The sequence below is a fragment of the Podarcis muralis genome, chromosome 11 (genome assembly GCF_964188315.1).
Source record: "Podarcis muralis chromosome 11, rPodMur119.hap1.1, whole genome shotgun sequence".
Lineage (NCBI taxonomy): Eukaryota > Metazoa > Chordata > Lepidosauria > Squamata > Lacertidae > Podarcis > Podarcis muralis.
In genome coordinates, this window is record NC_135665.1 from 41,488,626 (window position 1) to 41,497,670 (window position 9,045).

The window sequence follows — 9,045 nt, forward strand, 5'->3', positions numbered from 1 at the left end:
TTGTAGAAACTAAACTCTTTAAAAAGAATGCTGAACTCTTGTCCCCAATGATATACTGAAAAGCTACAGGCTTTCTGAAACAGGAATTCACATTTCAAAGAAGAGATTGAAGGCAAAACCATATAGACATCTATTCTGCAAGACACTGAAAACAGAAGGATGTAAAAGTATCTTATTTTGTTAATTTAAAAGATTTTTTTTAAAAAATATATTTTTATTGGTTTTTGCACATATTTTCCAAACATAACATCCCATCCTATACAACATAACAAACCTTCGGCTATCACAGCCAGAGATTTCTGTCAACCTCGACTAATGGTTTTCTAACTTTCTTTCTGATTTTGCATTTTATTTTAATAGTTATTGCTATAAAATCCATATCCTAAATAAACTCCTTCTTAGTCCTCTTTCGCAATAATTCATATGGGTCTCCTTACAAAACTTCTTGCAACCCTACAAGTGATGTCAATTGATTACAATTGTCTTTCAAATATATCAGAAATTTCTTCCAGTCTTTCAGGAAAGTCTGGTCTTGCTGGTTCCGAATTTTCCCAGTTAATTTTGCCAACTCGGCATAGTACATCAGTTTCATCTGCCACTCTTCTTAATTTAAAAGACTTAAATACTGCCCAGCAGTGGATCTTGCAGGCTGATTCACTAAACAACATAAAATAATGTACAATTACTTTATTTTTTGTGGGTCATACTAGAATGCCTTCTGTGCAACAGTTACTTTGACTATGGCTGCAACCATAGAGGGGCAACAGTGTGACGTATTGTACATTTTTACTTAATAACATAAGAAGATCCCTGCTGGATCCATGTGGCCCAGCATCCTGTTCTCACAGTGACCCACCAGGTGCCTATGGGCATCCCAGAGAGGGAACATGAGTGCATCCACATTCTTCCCGCTTGTGGTTCCCAGGAAGCAGTTGCTCTGACAGTAGCTGTAGAACATAGTTATTGCGGACAGTAAAAAAGGTAAAGGTAAAGGTAAAGGACCCTGGATGGTTAAGTCCAGTCAAAGGTGACTATGGGGTTGCAGCGTTCATCTTGCTTTCAGGCCAAGGGGGCCGGTGTTTGTTCACAGACAGCTTTCCGGGTCATGTAACCAGTATGACTAAACCACTTCTGGCACAACAGGACACTGTGACAGAAACCAGAGCCCCTGGAAACGCCATTTACCTTCCCACCGCAGCGGTACCTATTTATCTACTTGCACTGGCATGCTTTCGAACTGCTAGGTTGGCAGGAGCTGGGACAGAGCAACGGGAGCTCATGCCATCATGGGGATTCGAACCGCCGACCTTCTGATCGGCAAGCCCAAGAGGCCCAGTGGATTAGACCACAGCACCACCAGTGGACCGTAGCCACGGATAGTCTTATTCTCCTTTATCCTCTATGAACCCTCCTTGAATTTTCCCAATCCCTTTTAAAAACCATCTAAGCTGATGGTCTTCAGTATGCTTTGTGATGTAGCACAACTAGTCAACTCAATGCAACCATCATCTACTTCTGGGATGGGGAAACTGGTGCCTTGTGAGCCGTTTGGCCTAATTTTGTGTGATCCACAGCCTCCAGATACCACGGGCTCATTGAACACCACTGATTTATCCAGGTAGACCTGGGAACAATTCCTGTCTGAAATGGAAGCCCTAAAGTACCATTACCAGACAATTTAGACAATACTGAGTTAGAATGATTGATCATCTGACTCATTAGGAGGCAGCTTTTGCATTCAAAGTATGTTTTCGACCACTGAGATACAACCCTTTCCATTATTTAAAATTAAAGTATGCTTAAATTTTAGCTTTCCTATTGAAATCCATTAAGACAAAATTTTAGCTTTCGTGCAAATTAGGGCAAAACATTGGGTTGGATCATGCTCTTTGTAGTTTAAGCAAGTCATAGCAGGTATCATTTTGGGGTTCACAGTTCTACTCTGAGCATTTACACTCCCCTCCTACCTCAGCGATGGGACGCGGGTGGCGCTGTGGGTAAAAGCCTCAGCGCCTAGGGCTTGCCGATCGAAAGGTCGGCGGTTCGAATCCCCGCGGCGGGGTGCGCTCCCGTTGTTCGGTCCCAGCGCCTGCCAACCTAGCAGTTCGAAAGCACCCTCGGGTGCAAGTAGATAAATAGGGACCGCTTACTAGCGGGAAGGTAAACGGCGTTTCCGTGTGCGGCTCTGGCTCACCAGAGCAGTGATGTCACGCTGGCCACGTGACCCGGAAGTGTCTCCGGACAGCGCTGGCCCCCGGCCTCTTGAGTGAGATGGCCGCACAACCCTAGAGTCTGTCAAGACTGGCCCGTACGGGCAGGGGTACCTTTACCTTTACCTTTTACCTACCTCAGGACCTATATGTCTTGGGGAAGCCAGTAGGATCTTCACCAGCTTCAGGTGGCCACGAAGTGCAAGGGGGCTTTGATATCATTTTAGCAAAGGAGAACTCAGCCTCTCAGTGTAAGTATGTAACTGGCTGTATATTGTTTTAACCTGAAGGAAAGAAGATAAATGTAAACAGTGGCCTCGAGGAAAAGATGAAGGTGTGACTCTGCATTTAGAACAGCTCAATGAACAGAGCAAAACACTGAGAACACAGTCAGAAAATGCAATGGATCAGAGAGAAGAGCCTTAGACTAATATGAAAATAATAAAAAATAAAAAATCAGGCTCCAGCAAGCAAGTGAAAATTAGAACTTGGCCCCAAACCCAGGAAATGAAGTACAAAAAGAAGAAAATACTTCCAAAGGGAATTTCAATTTCATGTCAAGCCCAAAAGATAAAATCCAAATCTTGCCTCATACCATTTATCTACCAAGTTAATTACAGATAGTTGGCCTGAAACAACAAGTTAACAATTTATGGAGAAAGGAGACTAACTGAGATAAGGCAGCTGATCTATGTGGAGTCTGAAGCTATCTGTCTTAGGGGCGATATGGAGATATCTATTAGCACTGGCTTCCTTGTTTCTAGGTGCTCCTATGAGAAAAAAGCAAGACAATGTAGAATTAGGACAATTAATAAGAGGAGATGCTTTTTGTGACTATGCCTTCAGAGCATTGTAATACCCATGTCTACATATATGGTGAGGAAAGTAATTAATGTAAACCCCTTTCTTTTTTAAGGGGTCCTAAGTTTAATGGGTAAGGGACGCGGGTGGCGCTGTAAGGGACGTGGGTGGCGCTGTGGGTAAAAGCCTCAGCGCCTAGGGCTTGCCGATCGAAAGGTCGGTGGTTCAAATCCCCGCGGCGGGGTGCGCTCCCGTTGCTCGGTCCCAGCGCCTGCCAACCTAGCAGTTCGAAAGCACCTCCGGGTGCAAGTAGATAAATAGGGACCGCTTTCTAGCGGGAAGGTAAACGGCGTTTCCGTGTGCGGCTCTGGCTCGCCAGAGCAGCGATGTCACGCTGGCCATGTGACCCAGAAGTGTCTCCGGACAGCGCTGGCCCCTGGCCTCTTGAGTGAGATGGGCACACAACCCCAGAGTCTGTCAAGACTGGCCCGTACGGGCAGGGGTACCTTTACCTTTACCTTTAAGTATAATGGGTGGTATCCAATTGGTGTCCTTCAATTGACTGAAGGCATCCATCAGCAAGCAGAAATGGGAATTCTGGCAATTCTCCCTGCTCATGAAGCTCCTAAACTTTCCTTAAATCAGTCTCAGGGGGGTCTTACTGCCCAGAGCAGATTTTTTAGGGTGGGAGGGGTAATTAACAAAAATTGCTTCCCTCCTGATAGATGCTTCCTGCCAGCAGACTGTAGGAGCAGGTATCTTGAGATTCCTGCATTGTAGGAGATTGGACTAGATGACCCTTGGGGTCCATTTCAACTCTACAATTCTATGATTTATGAGCTTACCACCTCATTTAAAGTTGTGCATTTCTGGAGTCCACTGGTGTTCCCTCCACCATTTGGACCAAGCAGTGAAAGATCAGACAAGTTCAAATGATTCTGAAGTTCTACTAGACACAGCTATAACAGGCTAAGAAAAAGAATTACACACAAACACACAAAAAACACCACACACAGAGCAAATGGTTCTTATATGTAATGGTCTCTTTTCTGGCAAGATAGGTTGCCTCAAGTACATGTCTGACTCTTAAGTTCATTTTTTTGAACCGAGTACTATATCACAAAATTTTGAGAAGTAGAAATTCAAAAGGATAATTATGTTCCAATTCAGGCCGCTTCACTTAAAAGTATGGACCGGGGGGGGGGGGGAACACAGAACAAAATGAAGATGAAGAAGAAGAAGAAGAAGAAGAAGAAGAAGAAGAAGAAGAAGAAGAAATTCTCCATTACTAACTCAGTAGAAGGGTAGCTAAGCTAACCTGTGGCATATAGATTCTATTGCTTTGTAACTCACATCATCTCTGACCACTGGGTACGTTGGCTGAGGCTGATGGAGCCCAGTAAACACAGGTTCCCTGAACTTGGTCTATAACAGTATATATCTGCTCTGGTCAGACCTCACCTGGAGTACTGTGTCCAGTTCTGGGCACCACAGTTCAAGAAGGACACTGACAAACTGGAACGTGTCCAGAGGAGGGCAACCAAAATGGTCAAAGGCCTGGAAACGATGCCTTATGAGGAATGGCTAAGGGAGCTGGGCATGTTTAGCCTGGAGAAGAGGAGGTTAAGGGGTGATATGATAGCCATGTTCAAATTATAAAAGGATGTCACATAGAGGAGGGAGAAAGGCTGTTTTCTGCTGCTCCAGAGAAGGGGACACGGAGCAATGGATCCAAACTACAAGAAAGAAGATTCCACCTAAACATTAGGAAGAACTTCCTGACAGTAAGAGCTGTTCGACAGTGGAATTTGCTGCCAAGGAGTGTGGTGGAGTCTCCTTCTTTGGAGGTCTTTAAGCAGAGGCTTGACAACCATATGTCAGGAGTGCTCTGATGGTGTTTCCTGCTTGGCAGGGGGTTGGACTCGATGGCCCTTGTGGTCTATTCCAACTCTATGATTCTATGATTCTATGATTCTATGATTCTATAAAATATACACTGCACATCAACATACGATGTGTACGTATTGTTATTTTCAGCACTGTTTCACTTAGAATGCATCCAAGTGAGAGCCTGGTATGTGCTTGAATGCTGCACAAACCCCTAGCCTCATCTAACAACACAGACATCATGCCTACAACCCTTTATCAAGGTGAAATGCAATCTATTAAATAAATAAATAAATTTGTATATCACCCTTCATCTGTAGATCTCAGGGCAGTTCACAAGATAAAATTACAATACAAAAACCACAAAATACATAATAAAAATAAGAACAACTACAAACCAATAATCCCACCCCACAACACATTTAAAAGGGCATCAGATGTCAATCAGCCCAAGGCCTGGTTGAAGAGGAACATGTTCACCTGGTACCTAATGGTGTATAATGAGGGCACCAGGCAAGCCTCCTTGGGGAGAGCATTCCACAAATGGGGAGCCATTGCAGAAAATAACCGTTCACCTGTTGCCACCCTCTAGAACTCTCGTGGAGAAGGCACATGAAGAAAGACCTCAGATGATGATCACAAGATCCAGATAGGTTCATATGGGGAGAGGTGGTCCTTGACATGTTGCCATCCTGAGCTGTTTAAGCCTTTAGAGGTCAAAACCAGCACCGGAGACCAATTGGAAGCCAGTGCAGTTGGGCCAGGATCGGCTGATTAACAGTTTAGAAATGGGTGCTGGGATGGATCCAATATGCTCTATTTTTTGCAGAATGAATCAGCCTCCGATGAACAATGTAAAGTTTTCTCTTGCTGTGCTGTACTTTGCGTTGTGTATATATCACTGAGCAAAGCATGCCACCAGTAATCATCCATCCCATTTTCCCTGCCTTTTTTCTCTTCCTTTAAAGAGTAGAGGATGAGATCCGCTGAGACCCAGGGAATCATTTGCTACAGAAATGGCTCTTGAAGTGGATATGCTCCATCCATGCAGATGCCCTCATTTGTCTGGGAACCAGTGATCTGTTTCTGTTATGTCTACTTCTATGTTACATTAGTCCTCTGAGCAGCTTTTGTTAGGATAATCTTTTGCAGGGCTTCTCAGGCGGTTCAGAAAATCAAGGAAAGCATTGCCTGAAGTAGTGCGATGCATCTCCATTTACTCACAACCCATTCAGTTGTCTCCTGGCATTTGGAGTACATGCTGAAATAGAATCTACTTATTGCCATATAAAAGCTATACTTGCATTGGATTGACAGGTATGCTGTAGCAGATTTGTGGTTTGCCAGTGAGTCGCATTAATGAAGATGCAAGAGTTCCATCGTAAGGCAATCACATCTGGACTCGAATCTAATTGCAGCGGAATGTGAAAAAACACATGCCAACCTTTGTAATATAGATCTCTGAAATGCAGAGAAGATGGATCAGGAGTTCAAATAAAGAACACTGGCATCCTGGTTGCTGTTGTTTGTTCAGAAATTCTAGGAAACAAAGAAAATCTGTGCTGTTTTGAAATCCATGGATACAATCAATGCAGTTTTTGTGGGAATTAAGACTCAAAGTATTTGGAAGACAGGCCTGGACCATTTGACCCTTTAATTAGTTCTCTTTTCCCTCCTATAAAAACTACAGTGGTACCTCAGGTTACATACGCTTCAGGTTACAGACTCCGCTAACCCAGAAATAGTGCTTCAGGTTAAGAACTTTGCTTCAGGATGAGAACAGAAATCGTGCTCCGGCAGCATGGCAATAGCAGGAGGCCCCATTAGCTAAAGTGGTGCTTCAGGTTAAGAACAGTTTCAGGTTAAGGACGGACCTCCAGAACCGTACTTAACCCGAGGTACTACTGTACTCGAGACACTCTCTTTTAAAGTTTAAATAACATACAGCTGTTACTGATCATACTTGCACTTGCAGATTAAATATGCAATGCAGGTCGGTGATACTTAAATTGCTAAAACATCTTGCATAGATTAAACTCTTATAGACTAACTAACTCTGAGGCAGACAGCAGCACAACACAACATACCTGCTGCTCTAACTGTTAAGACTGTTCAACTAACTGCCATAACTGTACCAACTGCCATAACTGACACAGAGTGTATGACATCACATAGTTCTACAGCTCTTGCAATTAACCCTTTACATCAGGGTAGGCAAACTAAGGCCCGGGGGCCGGATCTGGCCCAATCGCCTTCTAAATCCGGCCCGCGGACGGTCCGGGAATAAGTGTGTTTTTACATGAGTAGAATGTGTCCTTTTATTTAAAATGCATCTCTGGGTTATTTGCGGGGCACAGGAATTCGTTCATCCCCCCTCCCAAATATAGTCTGGCCCCCAACAAGGTCTGAGGGACAGTGGATTGGCCCCCTGCTGAAAAAGTTTGCAGACCCCTGCTTTACATATACATTTTGGGTGCTAACATGCCACAGTTTTGAAAGGTTGTTGTGCTAAAACACAACACCTTAAACAATTTAGGACCAAAGTACCTTAAGGATCATCTGCTCCCTTTTGCTCCACCTCAATCAATGAGAACCTCTGAGGAGGCACCTCTTGTGGTTCCCCAAGCCTCTGGGGTTCAGTGAGCTCTTACTAGGGACCAAGCCTTTAGTGTGGCAGCCCCTGTCCTGTGGAACTCCCTGCCAGTAGAGGTTTGGTAGGAATCATCTCTGCCTTCTTTTAGATGTCAGCTAACAATGGTGTTATCTGGGCAGCCTTGGGAATGTGGATTTTCCTTCAGCCAACCTGTATTTAAAGTTATTTTCCCGATGTTTGGTTAATGCTGTTGTTCTAACCTTTGTATGGTGTACAGCACCTTGCTATATTTCTACAAAACTGTGGTTTATACTGATTACACACACACACACACACACACACACACACACACACACACACCCCATAGCCTTTCTTTCCCCAGCCAGGCGCCTTCCAGATGTTTTGGACTACAACTCCCCTGAGCTGATGGGGACGTAGTCCAAAACATCTGGAGGGTATCAGCTTAGGGGATGCTGCTGTGCCAATTTGCACCTTGAAGGGCAGAGGGGAGCAGTGATTTTCACTGAGACTGTCATGCAGTAAGCAGTGTTTAAACCCCCCTTTGACTTGTGCCATGTTCCTGATCCTCATCAACTCAGTTGCTACCATTTAAAGGCGAGGAGAAGGAAAATTAACACCATGCCAAACTATGCATTTATTGTGTACTTTGGCCCTCTGAAAATCTGACTGTTGAGCTCCTGAGAATGACCTTTCTCTTTTTCTTTCCGTTTCTTATGTACAATATCTTTTTACTTGTTATACTGCTGTACCCCATGGCAGCAGATAGCTGAAACAGATTAGCTATGTTCAGTGGGGGAGCCCAACTTTCCTTGGGAAAATGTTATAGAACAGATGTTGTTGGACTACAAATCCCATCATTCCTGACCATTGACTGTTGGAAGTTGTGGTCTAACAACATCTGGTGGGCACCGCATTGACTGCCTCTGCTCTAGATTTACTTTGTCTCGTGACTCTAAGAGCGTGTGACCCTAAAGGTCCAAAAATGAACTCTTTGAATGGATATTCATTTCCTCCTTTCACCAGCCTGGTCCTCTTTAACTCTCCTACTGCATCCCTGTGACAAAATGATGCAGGAGATACGCTATGAACTACAGATGGATCGAGTTACAGTGTGGTTCCATCTCAAGTGGGTTGCTGCAAGAGCAGATTTGTGTCATGGAGCAGGTGATGGAAGCTCTTATAGGAAATGGTAATAATGAATGTCTCAAACTGAAGACTCCCAAGGGTGTCAATTAAATGTCTCTTCAGAACTGGGTAACCTTCAGCCTCTTTCAAGTACTCAGAAACTAGTTGGGTGATATGTTTTTTCTCTCCCCCCCCCTTTTTTTGCTGTTACCAACACACAACTTTCAGTGACATTTACTGATACCCAAGGTTTGATTTATTTTTTATTGACAGTCACTACTTCCAGGGATGCTTGACAACTCAGATCTAAAGCACCAATTTCTCCTCCCTTGACTGACATTCTTTGTGAATATACAAACAGGAAGGAAAAACTTAAGCTTAAATACCAATGGATTTTTTTTTTCTGGT

At 43.9% G+C, this 9,045-nt stretch overlaps 1 long non-coding RNA gene across 7 annotated transcripts; it reads right to left on the reverse strand.

The window, feature by feature from the left end:
* Positions 1-2,348: 2,348 nt before the first annotated feature.
* Positions 2,349-7,535, reverse strand: LOC114606693 (uncharacterized). Of its 7 annotated transcripts, none has more exons than XR_013394698.1 (4): positions 7,446-7,535; positions 3,857-3,980; positions 2,882-2,980; positions 2,349-2,494 (listed from the first exon to the last, which is right to left on the reverse strand). It is a non-coding gene; the product is annotated as an uncharacterized LOC114606693 (long non-coding RNA). The 7 variants fall into 7 exon arrangements; XR_013394697.1 differs by lacking the exon at positions 7,446-7,535 and adding an exon at positions 6,986-7,415; XR_013394701.1 differs by lacking the exon at positions 7,446-7,535 and adding an exon at positions 6,862-6,946.
* Positions 7,536-9,045: the final 1,510 nt, after the last annotated feature.